General features: G+C 43.3%; 1 protein-coding gene across 2 annotated transcripts in view; it reads left to right on the top strand.

Annotated features, from left to right (window-relative positions):
* SLC4A4 (solute carrier family 4 member 4) overlaps positions 1-20,313 on the top strand; it is a 320,050-nt gene that overhangs the window by 130,293 nt on the left and 169,444 nt on the right. The gene's annotated exons all lie outside the window — the stretch shown is intronic.

The following is a 20,313-nucleotide window of genomic DNA, read 5'->3' as shown; positions in this document are numbered from 1 at the left end:
CAAAATGACCTCCCAGTCATTTTTCCCCATTGCTGACTAATAATTAACAGGCTTTTTAATGCACTACAAAAAGACCAATTAACCCTAAAGCATTTAGAAAATGACATATGAATTACTTGTAAAATGTTTCCATAAACATTAAATGTCAGCCAATTACATAAGGGAATAATTGCTAAAGTGACATTAAAGAGCTTAAAAGGGGGAAAAAAAGAAGGGTTACTTAAGTAGTACCTTAATTCTGAGAAAACCTGCTAATAGCTTTGTTTTTAACTACACCAACCCTGGTCCATGTGAGTCTAAACAGGCCGGGGCAGCCCAACTCTGCTGTATTTTTAATAAAGGAAGAAAAGTGAAAGGTGATTTGACCTTGTGCATTCTTAAAACCCTTTGTATGGTTAGTCAGAGTTGCATAACATTTTGAGATGCCACTACTGGAAATATAAAACCAAGAATAAACCAGACAAAATTTTATCTTAGTTTTATTTTCCCCTTGGCCTGGAATAGACTCCCCCCAGAGGTGGTGCAGGCACCTCTGGATTCCTTTAAGAAACACTTGGATGCCAATCTTGCTGGGGTCATTTGACCCCTGCTGACGGCCTTCCCTTTGGTTAGGGAGCTGGATCTGATGATCTTGCAAGGTCCTTTCCAGACCTAATGTCTATGAAATCTATGAAGTGGGTGATTCCACCAAAGTAGTGTCCTCAGCTAATTGAATTGATTTTTTTAAGTTTTGCATTGTACATTATATTCCCAGAGTTTGCTAAAATTTGAATATTGGACAAGGTCTCTTCTGCATCAGTATTACAGAGTCATGGCCACTTGCTGCTGTGTAGTTAATAAATTTGTTCTGGTTATACTTGGTGGTGCTTCACCTTTACTGTTTGAAAAATGCAAGTCTGCATACCTTCCTACTGGCCCCATAATGAAGCTTGACGCACAGCATTCATTTGCTTCTCTGCAAAATCTTCACCTTTAATTTTCTCCTTGGTAGGCTAGCAGATTCATCAGGTCTCTTTTGGGGTTCTTACTGCTAATATTCTTGAATAAATTATCGGTATCCATGTGTTTATCCATCCGCTTTTCAAATTCCCTTTTACCTCTAATTTTAATATTAGGCTTTACTTGCTTTGGTTTATGCTATTTTCTATTGAGTTGGGATGGGTTTCCCTTTTTCTGAAGGATACAGAAAAAGTGTCTTGACTTTAGGACTTTGTCATTCAGTCTCCCCACCTCTTCCCTGAGTGCTGCCCTGCTTCCTGTATTATTCAAGCGAATTATGTGTACTTTTGGTGGCTCTTCTAAGTTCTTAAGTAGTCTTCCTGCTGATTTTGCTGAATTTTAAATATTCGCATTTGAGTAGGGACTTTTAGGGATGTTTTTACTAGCTTTCTAACTTTTATGAGAATCCTCCTTCCTAAGGAAACTTATGGTGTTAATTTTGGCAACATTCTTGCCCTGAGGACACTGAGTACAGTTGTGGCATAGCCACTCACTGAGGAGTGATTAACACTTAGTATAACTGCCAGTTAGTGGTGCGATTTTTTTTTTTCTTTCTTTCCTCTTCCCTCCCCCGTCTCGACAGTTATAACAATATATTTCCTTTTTCATGTACTTTAACTAACTAGTGATACAGTAAAATTATCAAAACTTTCTAATCTAGACAGTTCCTTAATGAGTATCAACTCTAGGGACTCACCTAATTTCTGCTTGTTACTAAGGAATAAAATGAAACTCACCTTTCTTCCTTTGTGCTGTAGATATGCAGGAAAATGAAATTTGGTGTATTCTGTTTCACCCAGGGCAAAGTGAGCATTTTCAATGTTTCAGTGTTTTAGGCTTGCATTTCACTGGCAAAGCTTTTTTAAAATTAATTTCATAGATGCCCTTCATTTATATCAGCTCCTCTTCCTTAAAGGTATTTTTTTGGAAGGAATGCCTTCTACATGATAGCCTGCTTGTCTACTTAATGAGTTATGCGAGATCAACCACCCATCATTTTGATCTGTCTTATGTAAAAAGTCTCCAAAGTATATATTTTAAACCTTTATTCTCCAAATACCATCAGCAGGGGATTGCTCTATACAAACATTTGAGCTCACAATGGCAGAAAGATATGAAAATTCAGAGAAGTAGGCATCTAGTTCTTATACCATCTAGGTGTAGCAAGAAATCTGAAGGTGCCTTTGCCAGATCTTTGGAGGTTTGTTTCTTGACATAATAGAGGGGAGATGGAGGGAGGGCCCACAGAGCTGAGAACAAAGGAATGAGGCAGAGTCTTGAACTTTGCTTGCTGTTGTGTGGGGAAACCAGTAAAGAGCAAATCCTGAAGAAATGTCATTCTGCTTTAGAGAACAAGTTGAATTGTGAGGGTTTTTTTTTTACTGGAAGCCAGCTGGAAGTGTTGTGCTTCTGGCAGCCCAGAGCCATGTAAAATGAAAGTTACGGTTATTAGTTTTTAAAACCAGAAACGCTTGAACTAAAGTGCTTATAGTATCACTACTACTACTGAACTACTCTGGCAAACTTTTTTTTTCTTTTTAAATGGTTTTGACACAAAGTTGAAAATATTCCCTCAGTGATAAGGTAAATTCACTGGTTACTTGAGTTGCCATATTGGGAGTAACAAAGTGTCCATGTTTTCAAGATAGTCAGAACCTTGGAGGGGAATGGTGAGAGCAGGAAGTGAGCAGAATGTCTGTCTTCCAGAGACTTTCAATAAGGAATACCTGTGGTTGTACCAGGTGCAGTTAAATTTTGAAAAAATATAAAATGTTTAGCTAAAACGAGGAATTGTGTGGAACATAAGTTAAAATATTAAACTAAGTTTATTATTAACACATTATTGGGTCAGACGCTGCAGCCCTTGAAGTCCTTTGGAGGTTTGCCTGGGCTAGGATTGGGTAAACTCTAGGTAAATGGAACTTAACCTCCAACAGCTAGAGGGGAAGTTCATCATTACATGAATCCTCACAAAGTTGAGAAATAAATAAACCTGGGTTTCTTAGGCATTTTAAGTGCAGTTGGGTGCCCATACTTTATAAAATCAGTGGGTTTAGATGCATAACTCCGTTTATCCTCCTTTGTAAACTTAATTTAGTTAGGTTACAAAATGCATGTGCAAATTATTATGAAATAAGATGTGGCATTCATTAAAACTATTGGCTCCAGGTTAAGGTCTGAGCAATATTTTGGAGAAGGATCAGTTAATATCACTGCTACACCTCTCTGGGTATATGTATTTCTCTTTGTTGTGTCCCACCTCTGCCTCCCCATCTCTCTGTGCTGAGTACCACACTGTCAATGCTGTATTTTATGTAAACCAAGAAAGATAGCCACATGCATGATACTGAGCCACACCCAACATTGAGTATTGCTCCTTCTGGGTAATATTGCCTTCATCATGGAAAAGGTTACGTTCAGTAGGCTGAAGAAATATTTGCTGCCTATGGAATTAGCCCTGAAAATAAGATTTACCTGTTGGTGGAATTTGCTTTTTGTCATTTTTCTGTGTTTATATGGATTGGTATCTGACATGAATGTTCTGACACTGTTGTTTACACCCAACCAAAGTGGAGGCAAGATGAAACCAACTCCAGAATCATCAACTTAGCTTTGAGATAACCTTTGACACTCATTTTGCATAGGAATCTTGTATGCAAGGCAATGGCAAATCAGATCTGTCGTGCTCCCTTTCCCTCTCCTTTTCCTCCTTTTGCAGTGAATTTGGGTTTTTTGAGTTCCCACCAAGTTCTGGTGTGTGACATATGTAAGAAGAAGGTGTCTGTTTGCTGGGCCTTTTTTCCCCCGCATCAGATCACATTCTGAAGTTTCAGATCACACATTAAAATGCTGTAACAAAGTTAGATTTATAATAGCTGTTATAAATGATAATTAAACTACCCATGCAGTGTTTGAAGCTGATGAGTTTTTGGGCAACATTTGAAAGAGAGGGGATGGAGGGTGTTGAGGTAATTGGCAGGGGTTATTGTGGGGCCCCTGGCATGGCTTTATGAGCACTTGTGGTGCTCTGGCCAGGTGCTGGATGACTGGAAGAGGGCCAATGTGGTCCGCATCTTCCAAAAAAGGGAGGAGGGAGGACCTGGGCAACTATAGGCCCATTAGTCTTACTTCGATCCCGGGGAAGCTCTTTGAGAAGATTATCAAGGAGCACATCTGTGACAGGCCAGCAGTGGGGATGATGGATTGGGGCAACCAGCATGGGTTCATTAGGGGCAGGTCCTGTGAGACCAACCTGATTGCCTTCTATGATCAGGTCACAAAATCATTGGATGCAGGTGTTGCGGTGGTTGTAGTAGTTCTGGACTTCAGGAAGGCCTTTGACACTGTCTCCTACCCCATTCTCATTAAAAAGCTAGGCGACTGTGGCATTGATGCCTGCACCGTCAGATGGATTGCAAACTGGCTGAGAGGCCGCACTCAGAGTGGTGGTGGATGGGTCATATTTGACCTGGAGGGATGTGAGCAGTGGAGTCTCCCAGGGCTCGGTCCTTGGGCCCGCACTGTTCAATTTCTTTATTAGTGACTTGGACGAGGGGGTGACAAGCACCCTGTTTAAATTCACAGATGACACCAAGATTTGGGGTGAGGTGGGCATGCTAGAAGGGAGGGACAGGATACAGCTGGACCTGGACAGGTTACAGGGGTGGGCAAATGAGAATAGGATGGGATTCAATACTGGCAAGTGCAGGGTGCTGCACTTGGGCAGTAGGAACCAGCAGCATACCTATAGGCTGGGAAACTCTCTTCTTGAAAGCACAGTGGCAGAAAGAGATCTTGGAGTCATTATCGACTCCAAGATGAACATGGGCCGCCAATGCGAGGATATGGTCAGTAGGGATTAACCGCACCTTGTCGTGCATCCACAGATGCAGCACAAGCAGGGCCAAGGAGGTGATTCTCCCCTTCTGTGTGACACTAGTTAGGCTGCAGTTGGAGTACTGCGTCCAGTTCTGGGCGCCGCACTTCAGGAGGGATGTGGACAACATTGAGAGGGTCCAGAGGAGGGCCACTTGCATGATCCAGGGACAGCAGGGCAGACCCTACGAGAAGAGGCTACAGGACCTTAACCTGTTCAGCCTTCACAAGAGAAGGCTGAGGGGGGATCTAGTGGCTGTCTATAAACTTACTAGGGGGGACCAATGGGGAATGGGAGAGACCTTGTTCCCCCGAGCGCCTCCCAGAGTAACAAGGAATAACAGCCGTAAGTTGTTAGAGAGTAGGTTCAGACTAGACATCCAAAGGCACTACTTCACAGTCAGGGCGGCTAGGATCTGGAACCAACTTCCAAGGGAAATAGTGCTGGCTCCTACCTTGGGAGAGTCTTTAAGAGGAGGCTTGATGTCTACCTGGCTGGGGTCATTTGAGCCCAGTTTTCTCTCCTGCCCAGGTCAGGGGGTCGGACTAGAAGATCTGCAAGGTCCCTTCCGACCCTACATCTATGAATCTATGAGGTAAGGGATCAAAACCTAAGGAGCTGAGTGTTGGAGAGATTTGGTATTCCTTTGAAACTCATGTGGTTTTACAGTAGGGTTACCCTATGTCTGTGGTTTTCCCTCTTTTTGAGCTGTCTGATTTCCATCTGGGTGTTTTTTTTTAATCTGACCAAATGTCCAGGATTTTGCTTTGCTCCATTGTGGGAGCAGGGGGAGGGTGATAGGAGGCAGCAGGAAGCACAGACGTACCTGCTTGCAGCTGCGGAGGCATGTGCAGACCCATGTGGTGCTCCCTGCTGCCTCTGATCGCTCTCCCCCTGCTCACATCCCTGGAGCAAAGCAAAATCCCAGATATCTGGTCAGGGCGGAAGGGTGGGGGGCTGGGGCTGGGGCTGTGATAGGGCAGGCAGTGTGGTGGGGGGGTTGCCTGCACCTCCAGCAAGGGAAAGGGATGGGGGGGTGCCCTCTGAGGGCAGCGGGGAACTCTGTGGCCGGTGCCAGGAGACCTTGGGGGGGTGGGGGGGAGGGAGAAAAGGAAAAAAGGGGGTGGGGAACCCTGGCCATGCTACCTGGCACTGTGCTGCAGCCCCATCCCAGAGTGTGGGCTGCCACAAGCCTCCCTACCTCTTCCCTGCAGCCTGCGCTGAGGCCAGACACACTCATTTGCGACCTGCATGAATTGGAGCCACTGTGCATAAGCCCGGTCAGGACGAGGACAGCTTGAGTACCTGTGGGCAGTGCTGAGGGGGCAGGGGGCTGCGGGTTGGGAGTGAGGGGCACTGGAGAGGGGGTGACTGTGGGTTGGGAGTGCAGTGCACTGACAGCACCAGGGGACTCTGGGTCAGGAGTGAGGGGTACCAGCAGGGATGGCTTGGGGCTGTTGGTGAGAGTGAGAGACACCATCATGGCCCAGGGTGGCAGGGTACTGTGGTTTGGGAGTTAGGGGCACTGGCAGGGCTGTTGTTAGTGGGCCGGGAGTGAGGAGCAGCAGCAGGGCTGCCGGCGGGGGGCTGTGGCTTAGCAGTGAGGGGCAACAAATTGGGTAGGGGCAGGGCACCGGCATATCACTGCCCCCCCCATCATATTTCCACCTTCCCCTCCCCCCTCATGACAGGCGTCCTTTTTTTTGGATTTGGAAATATGGTAAGCCTATTTACAGGGGTTTGGTTACAGCAAGAGTTGCTGCTTAAAATCAGGAAATGAAGGCTGGAGTCACATTTTAAAGTTGCAGAGAGGAAACAGAATTCTCCAATGCGCTTACAGTTGGTTAAACAGTAGATAAAGAAGCCTTCATAACTGCAGACATGGTCTGAAGTAATGTGAAGACTTGATTGAACAAGACAGTGATGAGACTGTGTTTATAGAGGGATTCTATGGGCAGTTTAAAAGGTATAAAATTGCTTATCCCAGCCCGAGGGCTGGAGCTAAGAGGAGATGAACCATTTTTCATTATCTGAGGATAAAAGTTTAAAATCAGAGTGGAAAAGCCTGAAGTTATTTCAGCCTTTGAAAAGGTCCCCATGCTCTTATCCTTGCCTTAAATCGATGGGAAACAGGAAACAAGAAAACAACTCATGAGCATATTGCCTTTAACAATTGGTTAATGACAGGGGTTGTAGCCTCTGACAGGAAATCATCTTATGGAAGGGGTTAGGTTTTTCAATAATCTCTTTGTTGGAGGTCAGCTGGATTCTGCTGTAGTGCCCCCTCCTTGCCCAGCGATCTAATTCTTCTGTTCTGGTAGCCCTGCTCCTACTGAGCAGTGTCATTGGGACTACTTGAGGATTATAATGCTAATTAATATGAACAAGGGCACTAGCATCTGGGCCTAAAGGTCCTGAAGTAAAGGTGCTTGTATTGGTAAGTAAACTGTAAAATGTCCACATCCCAACCTTTTCTTTATGAATCAAAAGTGAATGATTAATGATGCACTTTTGAGCACAGTTGCACAGGTTGGCCATCTTACCATTATGTTGTTTCATAGGAAACACCAACTCCAAAGCTTCTTAAAGTTGCAGCTTACCTCTTTCAGCAAAATAGCTAAACTAACCTAAAGATTTCAACATCTTCAGTGATTTTTTTTTTTCAGTGTATATGACCAACAAGGGAAAAGTATGTCAATCATTCAAGAATTTATATCCTCTTCTTTGTAACCACATATGCGACCCACAGTGCTGAAGTATGTGTCAGTGGCTAGACTTTATTATCTCCAACAAGAGTAGTGTCACAGGCAAGGGAAAGGCATTCTAACCTCTCAGAATACATAAACTTATGATATAAAATTAAAAGTGATAGGGAACGGAGACATCTCTTAGTTTTCTTGCTAATTGAAGACTGGGCATTGGAGATTAGCATTTTGGTACAATGCATGTAATCTTCCACTTTTATTAAGAGAGAGAAGCTCCTGATCCACCTGCATCTTTGAAATCAGAAGGAGTTTTGCCTTTGGCTTTAGTGGGCAGAGGATGGAGCCTTTATTACATTGAAGTATTTGCTCCAGTTTAGCTTAATGATTATGCATCCGCAGGAAGCTATTAATAATACATTGTTGATGAAGTCTATATGCAGTTGCCCTATGCACGTGATGTGTTTTGATGGTATTTATATTGTCTGCTGCCAGAACACAGTAGAGAGAGATTTCCTAATGTTGCTGAGTGGGATCTCCATCAGGTGCAACGAAGGGAAAGATGTTGCTGTGAAGATGGCCAGACCCCCAGAACCATTGCTTTCTAGAATTTGTTATGTTGTTCCTCCTACAGGAAGTGACTGCCACATTTAAAATCACCTAATGGTTTTCTACCGAAAAGCCTGTATCCAGTCACCTATAGCATTGCAAAACTTGGACAGTTTGAATTTAAATTTTCTATATGAGCCAGCTGCCTCCAGGTTGTTGTTACTTTTTTTTCCAAATTTTAGAAGAAAAATTCAGCTCTACGGGTGAAACAGGTTGGTTTGTCCACATTAAAAGTTCTTAAAACCATTAAGAAGTTTTAGCAGCAACCTTCTTTGGATAAGGGACTTGAAATTTGGCAGTGGGGTTGTGTGGTGTATCCTGGGGGATGGGCTCACTTGCAGCTGTAACAGAATTTAATGGGAGATGTGCTCTGTACAAATCAGGCTGTGTAAAATGTCAGGTACTATTGCAAATTCAGATCTGATTCATCTCATAGGGGGTACCCCAAAGTAGTACAAAGATTTCAAATTAATCTCTCTGTGCATGTTTCCTGCAGAATTAATGTTGGGTTACCCTATTCATCCTACATAGATACTTCCCTGACTTGGATTTACTAGTGTCATATTCAGCCTCTATTTACAGCTGGTGTTAAGCTATATTCAGTTTTATCATTTTTATTGTTTGTACCATGGTTTTGGGCATGAATGTGTTGTTGTATTTTTATAATGCGACTTAAATGGGAAGTGAGTTGATTTGCTAAATCAAGCATCAGGAGATTCCTCCACTAGGCAATAACTATTCACACATTCAAAATGAATCCAATTTCTAGAGAATATACCTAAAATTGGTATGCATATTGGTCAGCTAGGAAAGTGTTGAAATAGTTAAGAGTACAGGCATTAACTCATGCTGAGGGGATATCCTTGCCCACTAAAATATGTAATGGGTACAGAAAAATCTAATTAGGGTTTAGAATAATTCTGATGTCTTATTTGAACACGATATGTAAGTCAGCAGGAACACCTTACCTGACAGATGCATAATTCGAGGGAAGGAAATCATGTGCAATAGTGCACATGCTCCCCAAGTACTTTATATAAAAATGAAGAGATCCCTTTGGAAAGAGGAGGTTGTTTAGGGACCCCTGACCTTGGGGAATTTATGTAGTTGGGATAACCAGATGAGGTGGCAGGTTTGCTGGTGTAGGACAACATTTTGAATGAAGCTCCTGCATCTAGCGGTTATCTCAAAAGCTGTTTCTGGATAGAGTTGAAGAAATTATTTTCTGTGTAATTCTTTTGTAATCTGTCTTCCAAATCTAATAGTTACTTTTTCTTGTATGACCTAACTTTCTTGTATAATATATACTGCTGCTGTTGCATGTACCAAACTGATTTCTGTGGTAAAAGTGATTTTTCAGAGCAATGGACAATTGCAGGTATTCTGCCTCTGTGGAGTGAAGGATCTGTAATGTTTTGCAAAGCTAAGGGGAATATTGCATTAGTTGTCAGACTGCCTCTAGTAGAGCTGCAAGGTTTGGTCAGCGGCTGGGAAATTTGCTGGGATGAGGAGTTACTCCAAGGGCAAAATCTAGCCTGTTCCCCACAGACATGCAACAGAATAGTGGAGATAAGTTTGGGGCTCTGAGTTCACCCTAACATCACCAGCATGGTTTGTCACAGATATAACAGTACAATATCACTTCAGAGAGCTGTTGTGAAGCTAGATTGATATTTGTGAGATATTGTAGTGATGACAGCCTTACAAAAGCATAGGGTTTGGACAGTGGGCAGTAAATGAGGGATGAGGCCACTTTTACCAAGGAGGATAAAATAAATTGTTGAATAAATGCTTGTTTACTAAGCAGCATGTACTCTGTGCACTGAATAAGATAGGAGTTCAGTGAGGAAAAAACAGTATGTGATTTTGTAATTAGTGTATCTCATACTGCATGTGGGCCATGTCTCCTCCAACACTAAACGAGTTGGTTTTACAGCAGTGGTTCTCAACCTTTTTTGTACCAGGATCATTTGTAAACACAGATGGCCAGTCCTGACTCAGTGTCTCTCACTCCTGACTTGCTGCCCCCTCCCCCCAGGCCCCAGCCTCATAGGTGTGGGGCAGGGGATGGCTGTGTGGGGCATGGTGGAGTATTGTGTGGGGCATGGGGAGTGCCAAGCAGCCCCTTTCAGGCTGGAACTCTGCCAGCCTGGAAGGGAAAGGCCAGAGTTTCCCATGTTTTTCTTCTTTAAAGGAGAATCCATTTTTAAAGTTTGTTTGAGACCCTTTCATATATTCTTGCAAACCATGGGTTGAGAAACACTGCAAAACATTCTGTACTCCTGTGGTCTGCAGAAGTGGAAGAGTGGGACATGGGTTGGAACCTCTGTCTCATCAAAGGACTCACCATTCATTTAAGCACTGCCAGGCATTGCCAAGAGGTCATTATCTTAACGTTGAGTTGCCATAACGTCTCACCTGGATTCACACTGGTTTAGTTCTGAATGCTCTGTTGGCTCCATCAAAATGTAACTGACTTTCCATGTAAGAAATGAAACTTTGTTCTCATACCACTTCTCGGGCAGATTAGATGGGTGTTGATGATCCTCAGGTGGGTTTTGCAAGACCTCTGGAAGGACCTGACTATTTTAATTTAGTGTAGTTCCCTGTAGAGTAGAACTCTCTTCAGTGTGTTGAAGAGCTCTTTCACTTGGCAGTACTCCTGGTGAGCCAAGACTTCTAGTATTGGTTTTGCCACTGACTTACAGTTGGTTTGGGAAATTTAGTTTGCCTCTGTATGTATCTCCCAGAAAAGGAAATTTTTGCCTATCTATGCTGGAGGGAAAAGCCAAGTCTAATGGTTTGGTATAATGGTTTGAACGTGAGAAATGTTTTATATGAATGTCAACTGTTATTACTTACTGTTACACCACTGGAGAGAACATGTATATGTGACTATTGGCTAACATACTGGAAATGTCACATATGTAGCCATCAATGCCCCCATAAAAACGATTTTTTGTGGCTTCCAGCATGAGGCTGCATTTCATTTACCGCTTGAGAGAAGCCAGAAGACCTGTACACCACTAGAAAACATTTGCTGGGCTTAGTCTGGGGGCTTCTCCATTGTAGAATATACTTAAGTTTTGGTGTAGGGCTTTTTCCATACCTGGGGTTTTATTTTAAGCTATACTCTTTTTCTTCAGCCTTCTACCAGCTTTTGCTGTGTTGTATAGTCAGTGTCATTTAAATTGTCACCAGCATTATCTAGGCAGACCTCAGTGGTACATGCAAGGCAGCGTTCTACCATCAGCTGGTAGAAGTCGCTTCTGGTCTTATTAATGACTTGACTTATGTTAATCAGCATTAATCAAAGTTACTATGTCTGAGAGAGATGAACAGTTGTAAAAGGAATGTGGTGGGGTCGAATAGAGAACAGAGAAATGTTTTCTATCCAAACTCTGTTGGGGGCTGTATTCCTTATACCATGTCTTCCCCTCCTAATCAGGACAAAAATTGAGGGTGGGTATGGATGGTTCAGACTGTTTTGTGCTCAGAGTTGTTCTTTTGTGTGTCTCATATCCTAAGAGCGCGCTAATTATTTCCCCTCTCTTTGTTATCAGGTCAGCAATGGAATTTGGGAGTAGGGGTCATAGCATTTGCAGCTGGATGCCTGTGTAGACTAGTGTTAGTTATGTGGTGGGAGAAATGGTCAGTTTGGCTTTGATGAATGCACCTGGGCTGAGCTGATTCCTGTATGTAGCAGGCCAGGGATGGACTAGGTATGCTCTATAGTGGTCTAATATCATCCTCCTTTTCTTGTTCTTCCAGCCAGAAACACAGGCAGTGAGATCACTCAAGTACAAGCTTCCACAGGCTAGATAGATTACACCAGTTGGCTGCAAAAGACAAATCATTAGCGAAGACTAATGAAATATCTATTCAGGAAGTGTGTGTACTTTGTCAGTTAATTGGGATGGTGACAATAATGGGTGATGTTAATTTTCCATGACTTTAGTGAAAACTCCTCTGGGCTTTTTTTGTTTGTTAATAATGGTCAGTAACCAGAGCATCAGCTCCTTTGGTTTCTAATCAAGCCAGTTATTCTTTGTGGGAACTTGCCATCAAATCATTGTTTGACTCATTGTAACATGACCAGATTTTAGAGCCTGGCTCTAAAAAGTTATTCCCAATTAAATAAAGCTGTACATTTGAAGTGGGTTTGTTAAACTGCATAAAATCTTGTGTGGACAATCTTATTCAGCATTAGAGTGGCCTTTGTTGGCTTTAGCTGCATTTATGGTGGGAAGTGAAGGTAATTCAACCAAATTAAGGTCAGGGGCTTTAATTCCGAATGACTGTCTGTACAGGGGTTTAAAACATTTTAAACAAATCCACTAATATTCCCACACAGCACAGCCAGGGTACAAACTTGAGCTATTGTAACAGCCATGCTGTAGAAGCAAAGTTCATTTTGCAAATGCAATCTTATTTCTGCCATGTAATTAACCCTTGTTAAATGAGCTATTAAATATTTTACAGCACTTTAGCAACCTACAGTGCTTTAAATAACTTCTGTATGCTGGTCAAATTTCTGACCATTGGAGAAGCCCCAGGAGGCTGTGGAGTGCCCCCTGCCTCCTACCCTGGAAAGTGCAGGGAGGCTCAGAACTCCCCTCCCACTCCCATCAAACACTGCACTTATATCATGTTTAAGAGAACTGTAACTTTGTAGTGCTTTAAAAAGTGCTCTAAATTACAGTACTAAAACATGCATGGAACACGTCTGTATATACCCATTGTAATATAGGAACCAGATTACTCACTCATTCATTCATTCAAAAGGTCTCTAGACAATGAAATGCAAGTTTCTGAGCAAAAATCAGCAATGATCTACTGAATTAATTGTTCATGAAAACTTTCCTCTTGAAAACATATATCAGTCACCAAAGTAGTGCCAGGACAGCGTTATGTAAACGTTGCCTTAGACTCTGAGAGCATGTCTGTACCATCTCAGTATTTTGCCTACTTGTGCTCTGTGGGAGCCAACTCCTCCAAATGAGGAAATTTAACAGTCTTAGAGCAGTCATGAGCGTGACTTGTTTGCTGCTCTAAGGCAAGTACATTGCCTCATTTTGGGGATTTGGTGTTCACAGAATGGAGCAGGCTGAGCTCTTCATGGCTGTACTTCTTGGGGGTGGCATGAAGGCAATGTAGTAGACATGACCTGAGGGAGTATGTCTATACTACAAAGTTTTTCCAGGATAGCTGGGTTGGCTAGGGTGTGTTAAAACCACATACCTCAGCTGACATAACTAGGCTGGCAAAACCCCTACAGTAGATGTAGCTGCACTATCATAAGAGTGCTTTATGCCAACTTGGTATTGTAGCAGGTGTTCTCCAGCATAGACAAACACTGAGAGTACAGCTGAATTATTTTCTTTATATACAGTCTCGCCAGTAAGTTAGAATCTGCCAGAGATGCAGTGGTCTGGATCTTATTCCCCTGTCTAGGATTCTAAGTACCATCCAATTCCACCTTGCCCATATCCCTGGAAAGAAGTTAATGCATTTATTTTTGCCATGCATCTTCACCTTAGCTTTCAGACTAAGTCACAAAAAGCATCCAGGAGGATCCAACTACCTTTTGTCATAATGGTTTTTGAGGGACGTATATAGGGTAGAATAGGATTGCAGAAAAACACTTAGGTTAAAAACAGATGTAATTTTTGTTGTAGCATCAGCTGTGCCGGGATGTGTCCCAGCCCAGCTGATACAGCTGATCAGCAAAAACAGAAGTTGTTGTTGTCACACAGGGTTGGGGCCCTGTTGCTCCCAGGGCTTCAGGGGCCTGATCCTCTGGGACATTGACCTTTGGTGTCATGCCTTGATCCGGGGTGTGGCAGCTTGAAAGCCCTCTCTGGGATTCCCCTGCATGGGATTTTTGGGGCTTACATGTCACATTGCTGCATCCTGACCTGGGATGAACATCTGCAAGTGGGAAACCCGGGGGTTCCCCCACTTGTAGGTGTGCGCCCCGGGTTTGGGTGAAGCAGCTTGCAAGTGTACCCCAAGAATCACCTGAAGGCCTTCTTCTGGAGTGTACATCATCAAGTCTACAGGCAGGAAGTACCATTGGGTTTCCCCTACTGTACTTGCAAACTGGGCAGAGTTAGGGCATAGCAGTGTGATGTGTGTGCTCCAGGAGTCCCTCTACAGGGGGTTCACAGGGATCTTGAAGCCCTGGGAGCACCTGCTCAAGGCAGCGGGGGAATGGAGGCAGCTCTGGACTGCCTATGCTCTCCTGCCAGAAACTAACAGATGTTAGTTGCAAAAAGGTGGCACAAACTATTACCATAAATTGTCGAGAGCACATATATGGGCATTTGTGGCATGACAAAAGTAACAGATGTCTGTTAGCTCAGGTTCTGTGCCACCGTAAAATTTTTTACGCCATCACAAAAGTGACATCTATTTGAAGCTTTATATGTCCAGTGCGTGGAACAGGATCTGTCCTGAGGTCCTCACTTACAGTACTACTTTTCATTGCAGGGGGAGGTGAAGGCAGAATGTGATCCTTCAATCAGAAATTAGTTTAATTAAAGTTAATGTGGGAACAGAATCTAGCAGATATGACTGAACATGCAGAACTGGAAGAAACAAATGGGTTGATTTAAGAATCAGTTTATGTATTCAGTTGCTGGAATGGAACCACATTTTTTTTCAGCACAACATATTCTCCCTTATTTTACAAAGAATAGGTTTTCTCCCTAAGGAGCTGTTTGTTAATCTCTTACTTATTCAGTTTTGACTGGGGTGTACCGGTGCTCCTTTTGGGACTAAAACCTGGAGATTTGTCCCTCACTCAGGGTCTGGCCTACCACTGCATTTGGGGTCAGGGAGGAGTTTTGCACATGGTCAAATTGATAAAGACTGTCAGGGTTTTTGCCTTCCTCTGTAGCGGGGGCATGGCCCTCCTTGGACCCCTTGAGTGTTTTTTTCGCAAGCCTTCCAGCACCAGGACATTTGCCACCATTATTCCCCTGCTTTACATATGGCAGGTTGGGGCACTGTATTTTGTAGTTGTGTGGCAGGGTTACCTATGAAGGGGGAAGGAAGGGAAACTAACTAAATAAAAAAAAGACACTCATGACTAGGGACCGACCAACATTGCAATTTTGTCAATTTTGTGGAAAATGGAAATCCAGCATTGTCCGTGAAAGTAGGCAATGTCTGTGGGAAAAAAAAGAAAACTTACTGAAAATAAAATGCTGGCTCCTTCTCTGGGGAGCCAGCAGCCCTCATGGCACTGTGGCCTGGCTGTGCAGCCTGCCAGGGGGGAAGGGGAGCTGCTGGCACACAGGGGAGCCCAAGATGGCTGTTGCCTCTGCCCCTTGCTAATGATTGGTGGAGAGGGCTTCTTATCATGAAGGCCGTACCCTTCTCCACCAGTCAGCATGAGGGGTGGGGCCACATTACGGGCAGCCTTCACAGCCAATTGGTGGTGAGGGCCAGGGCCCCTCAGCCAATCAGAGGCATGGGGGACCCTGCCACGATCAGTCACCCTGCAGTCTCCCTACAAAATCAGCTGGCCTCTTCCTTGAGTTGGGTTGACCCTTACTAATGACATGTATATTTAATATGTTGTATTATATATGGTGAAAATCTTGCAATTAACACTTTAATTCCTGTCTGTTTAAAGGGAAAAAAAATATCCATAAGGTTAATATTTTCTCAAATAATTGCTTATGACTGTTGATGATCAGGTTGTTACATGGGGGAGATAAGAATAGAAAAAAGGACTTTTTCAATACCAGTGACTATTCTTCTCATTAATGCAGTTGGTTCCAGCAGCTTCTAGACTTGTTGGGCTAGCCAGAATTATAGGTGATCGAAGAACACGGACAGTGGCAGCGCTCAAAGGTTGGGCAGTAGGAGGTCTTCAGAGTTGATTTTGCAGGTTTATTGCACTCTTGTTAGTCAGCCTGATACAGGACCGTCAGTGTAGGCTTAGTACATGCCGTTCGCTCAGGAGATTAAGATGAAAATATGTTCTCCTTGCTAAAGGGAGCACATAAACAACACATAAACGGCCCATTAACCTACAAAATTGCACTAAAAAGCATATGGTAAAGCAAGCCATAAGAGACCTGTGACCTAGCAAATTCCTTAATTGGATTTTGGACTTTATCATCCTTGCTAACTGCAGCAAGTTTGCCATGAACAAATGGAAAAAAAAGAAAAGAAAAGACGAGAAGAAAGAATGAAGTGGAGGGTCCTTGCTGATGTTTTACTGTAGCAGTTAGTGGTGGGATTTGTGTTGAGTGCTCTGTAATCCTTTCTGTAAGGCAGTCCAGGTGAATGTTCAGCAACAAGAATTTAGCAGCTGAATGTCGAATTATCATGCAGTGAAATCAGATATAAACTGATAAAAGATTTTGTAGTTATTTCCTCAAAATTATTAAATGAGAGAATATCTCTATCAGTTGACGAAAAGGTAATGTGTCACAACTGAAGATTTAAAGATGGTTCAAGACTTTAAACTTCTTAAAAGAATGATGAATGTGCCTAAGGTCTGAGAAGTGGCATTGTTCTGACAGTGGTTTTTGAAATGACCATTAATCCTTTTACCTTCTTGATTTGGTTTTAGAGGTTTTAACCTTCTTAACTTCTTTTTTAATCTTTTAAAAACAGTTGTAAGCGAAAGTAGTGCAGATTTGTAGTAATCAGGGACTGAAGCCCCTGGAAAAAGTGTTACAGGTAGGAGAAGACTTGTAAACTTCCTGGCTAATCTGCCTTGCTCTGGAGGGTGAGAGCGTAGCTCAGTTTTTGGGCTCAATCTGGAGACTTCCAACAGCAAAATGGAGGTGGATAGCCACCTCTTGCTGCACATCTGCACCATTGCAGTACTATGAAGCCACATGACAACTATGAAATAGCACTAACTTTGCTGCTTCTTGAGCTGAATTTGAATCAGGGCTAAATCACAGTAACCTCCACTCGCATCTGCAGCACTGGATTTATACATGTGTACAGCAGGTATCATCTTTTTGTTGTGTTTGTAGCAAAAATTGCCCTGATGTATGATTGGGGCTCCTAGGCACTGTTTCAGTACAAATAATACATTGCTGTTATTGATATAATTATACATCATTACAGTAGCACATTAAAGCCTTTGCCAAGATTAAGGCTTCATTATGTTAACACACTACACACACAAAGCAAGAGAGTCCCTGCTCTGAAGAGTTTGCAATCTAAATAAGCATGGCTAATATAGAAACTGTTTTTATCTCCATTGTACAGATACAGAACTAAGGTGTAGAGAGATTTAAGTAATTTGCCTTGGGTCACGCAGCAAAACTGAGGCACACAACTCCAGTTGCCTGGCCCTCCAGTGCTTTAACCACACAATGATCTTTCTTTTCAGGACCGTCTCACTCTCTCTACCTCTGTACATATATAAAAATGTATATCGGTACTTCCATTTTGCTGCCAGTGATGCTTTGGCTACAAGGTCATGGACTCCATGGAAAGCTGAATATTTTTTTTTAAAAGAGTTCTGCTCTAGCATTGAGAAGCAGTGATGGTACCAGCATTTGTGCATCTATACATGTTGAGGCACCCTAGTTGAGAATCAGTGTAATAGAGTTGTTAGTTGAGGAGGGAAGCTATGACTGTGCATTTTCCCCTAGTTCAGCCTTTTTCCCTTCTCTGCCAAGTCCCAGTTCAGCATAACACTTCAGTGCATGCTTGCATCCCATTGATTACAAAACCACCTGGGAGTCAAAATGCTTGATTATAACCATATGCTCAAGTGCAGTTAGGGTGATCACCCATCCTTAATTGGGTGGGACAGTCGTGCATTGGGAACCTTAAGTTCCAATCCCAGACTGCATGACTCTGGGACAGCATTTGTTCCAGATTCACAGTGTCTGCAGAGATTAGGAAATGGCGGGTTTTGCCTTACAGGCTGGCGACATTGTGTCCTGCCTTCCCTTTTTGAAAAGGTGGTCACCCTAAGTGTAGTGCTGGCCTAGGGAGCTAAAGCTGTTTTAATTATTTTTAGTAAGTGTGATTTTAAAGATATATCAATGTGCATTTTTCACGGAGGCCTTTATAATTGCAGTATCAAGTTTTCATGTTTAAAATGATGCATTTCCAAAACATCTCAGAATTAGTGAGCAAACGGCATTTAGGCACATGTCATAGAATGTAAGTACTCCTTTTTACACTTTCCCCATTAAGTGAAAATTTAAAACTTTGAAAATTTGGGACATCTTCTGTTGACTTCAGTGGAACTATGATTGCATCACCAGAGAATCTACTTTTAGGTGCATAAAATTGTCATCTGGTCAAATAGATACCTCATCCACGTACTGAGATGAGAATAAACTTCTAGAGAAAAAGGGGTGAATGTATATAAGTGACTAGTTTCACTGTGTAAGTAATAGAAATGTTGGATAAGAACTAGATATTTAAGTAAACTTTCTTGTTACAAAAAGAGTTTAAACTATATACTTTCAATTGATAAAACATTTATAATCAAATGTAAAATAGGAAGCATTCCGTAAACTGAGTTAGTACTAACTGCTTTCCTTAATTTTGCCTAAGAGTATAATAATAAATAGTTATTGCCTTCTGTGATGACGGATGTCTCAGGTCTAGTGTCACCCGTCGTTTAGGTAGCCCCTCCCCTCGTCCTTCCTGCCATGACTTTGCTGGTATATAATTGTGAGAGGGTTTCAGTGGAGTGCTTACCAGAGGGGTTCCCTGACATGGGTGTACTCACAGCTGTTGCCGATGGTGTTCCACGGGGCTCCGCCACCCCTACACCCCGTCCACTCGCCAGCCGATCACGTGCTGGTAGGATAGTGACCTGCGGTCCTCTGCAGGCTTACTGGCCATTGGTTTCACAAATGCAGGGACCCGGACTTAGCTGTACCCCTTTGCCAGCCTGTCCTCTTGTCTCGCTGGTCCTTCTGCTATTTCTTGGTGTCCTTCTTCCCTAACTTTTCTAGAAATAATATTCTGCCTGGGCTGGGAGACTCCCAGGGCTGACCTCCCTGGCCCGGTGGCTGTCAGGGACTTCTGCACCTGTCCCCGACTCTATTTCCCTGAAGGGCAGTGCTAATACGCTCAGGGCGTCTCGTCGTGCCCCCTGCTTCCCTCCTCCTCAGAGGGGCACTGGCCCTTCCCCACTCCCTATCGGTGGCAAGCTAAGAAGCTTCCCCTTGCCTACCTCTGTTAGAGGCTTAGATCCTTCTCCTGCCTCCTGCGCGGGCAAGGCGCAGCCTAGCTGGTGCCTTTCCCCAATGGGAGCTTCAGCACGCTAGACGTGCTGCCTTCCTTCTCTCTCCCTCTCTTGCTCCCCCTCCCTGCTGGTGCTGTCGGGACTTTTAAACTTGCCTGCGGTGGCCATATCGGCCGCCGCAATTGGCCCAGCTGTCTCCCTTACTGGGAACAGTTGCTTAAATAGCCGGCGTAATGCCGGCTCTCACAGCTGTAGTTGCGGCTGTGACTGCTGCCGTGGTCTCGGCTCCGGCACCACCGGGTCTCCCGGAGGTAAGTGACCCCCTCTGGGGTTCTGTACCAGGGTTTCATTGGCCCCACAACCTTTCCTTGCCTCACCCTGTGTCCGTGATGGCGGCACGCCGCTGTCACACCTTCCCAGGAAATAAACTGTGCGTTTTATCAAGAATGGTTTGTATAAAAACTAAGAGTTTTTATGTAGCCAGTTTGCGAGGTCACTGTATTATGTATAACAGGTAGTCAGAGCATATTATGTTACTTGTGTTCATACTCGTGATGAATAAGCTGATTTAGTGAATACCCAGTTTGATGGAAGATGGTGCAAATGCATTGATATCCTAGAAGTTATATTGGCAGTTATAGTTGGTGCCTGATTTACCTTGGAGAATGGATAACAGGTGCTGAGAAGCAGGTAAGGGTTTAAAGGTGGTGAGGAGACTGCAGAGTTGGGCTTGTATCCATCAGGTATATACTAAAATGCTGCTGTTCAGGAATGGCAGAAATTATACTTCACATAATTTTAGTTGCTTCTTGAAGAAAGCAACTAAAATAAGAAATATCTGATATAGGGAGAGCTCAATGCAGGGGAAAAAAATCAATGGTATAATCACAGGGCCAAGACTGGATCTGCATCAATTTTCTTGGTTTCAGAACTCG

This window comes from Alligator mississippiensis, chromosome 2 (genome assembly GCF_030867095.1).
Source record: "Alligator mississippiensis isolate rAllMis1 chromosome 2, rAllMis1, whole genome shotgun sequence".
NCBI classification, from domain to species: domain Eukaryota; kingdom Metazoa; phylum Chordata; order Crocodylia; family Alligatoridae; genus Alligator; species Alligator mississippiensis.
This window is presented reverse-complemented; position numbering and strand designations above follow the sequence as displayed.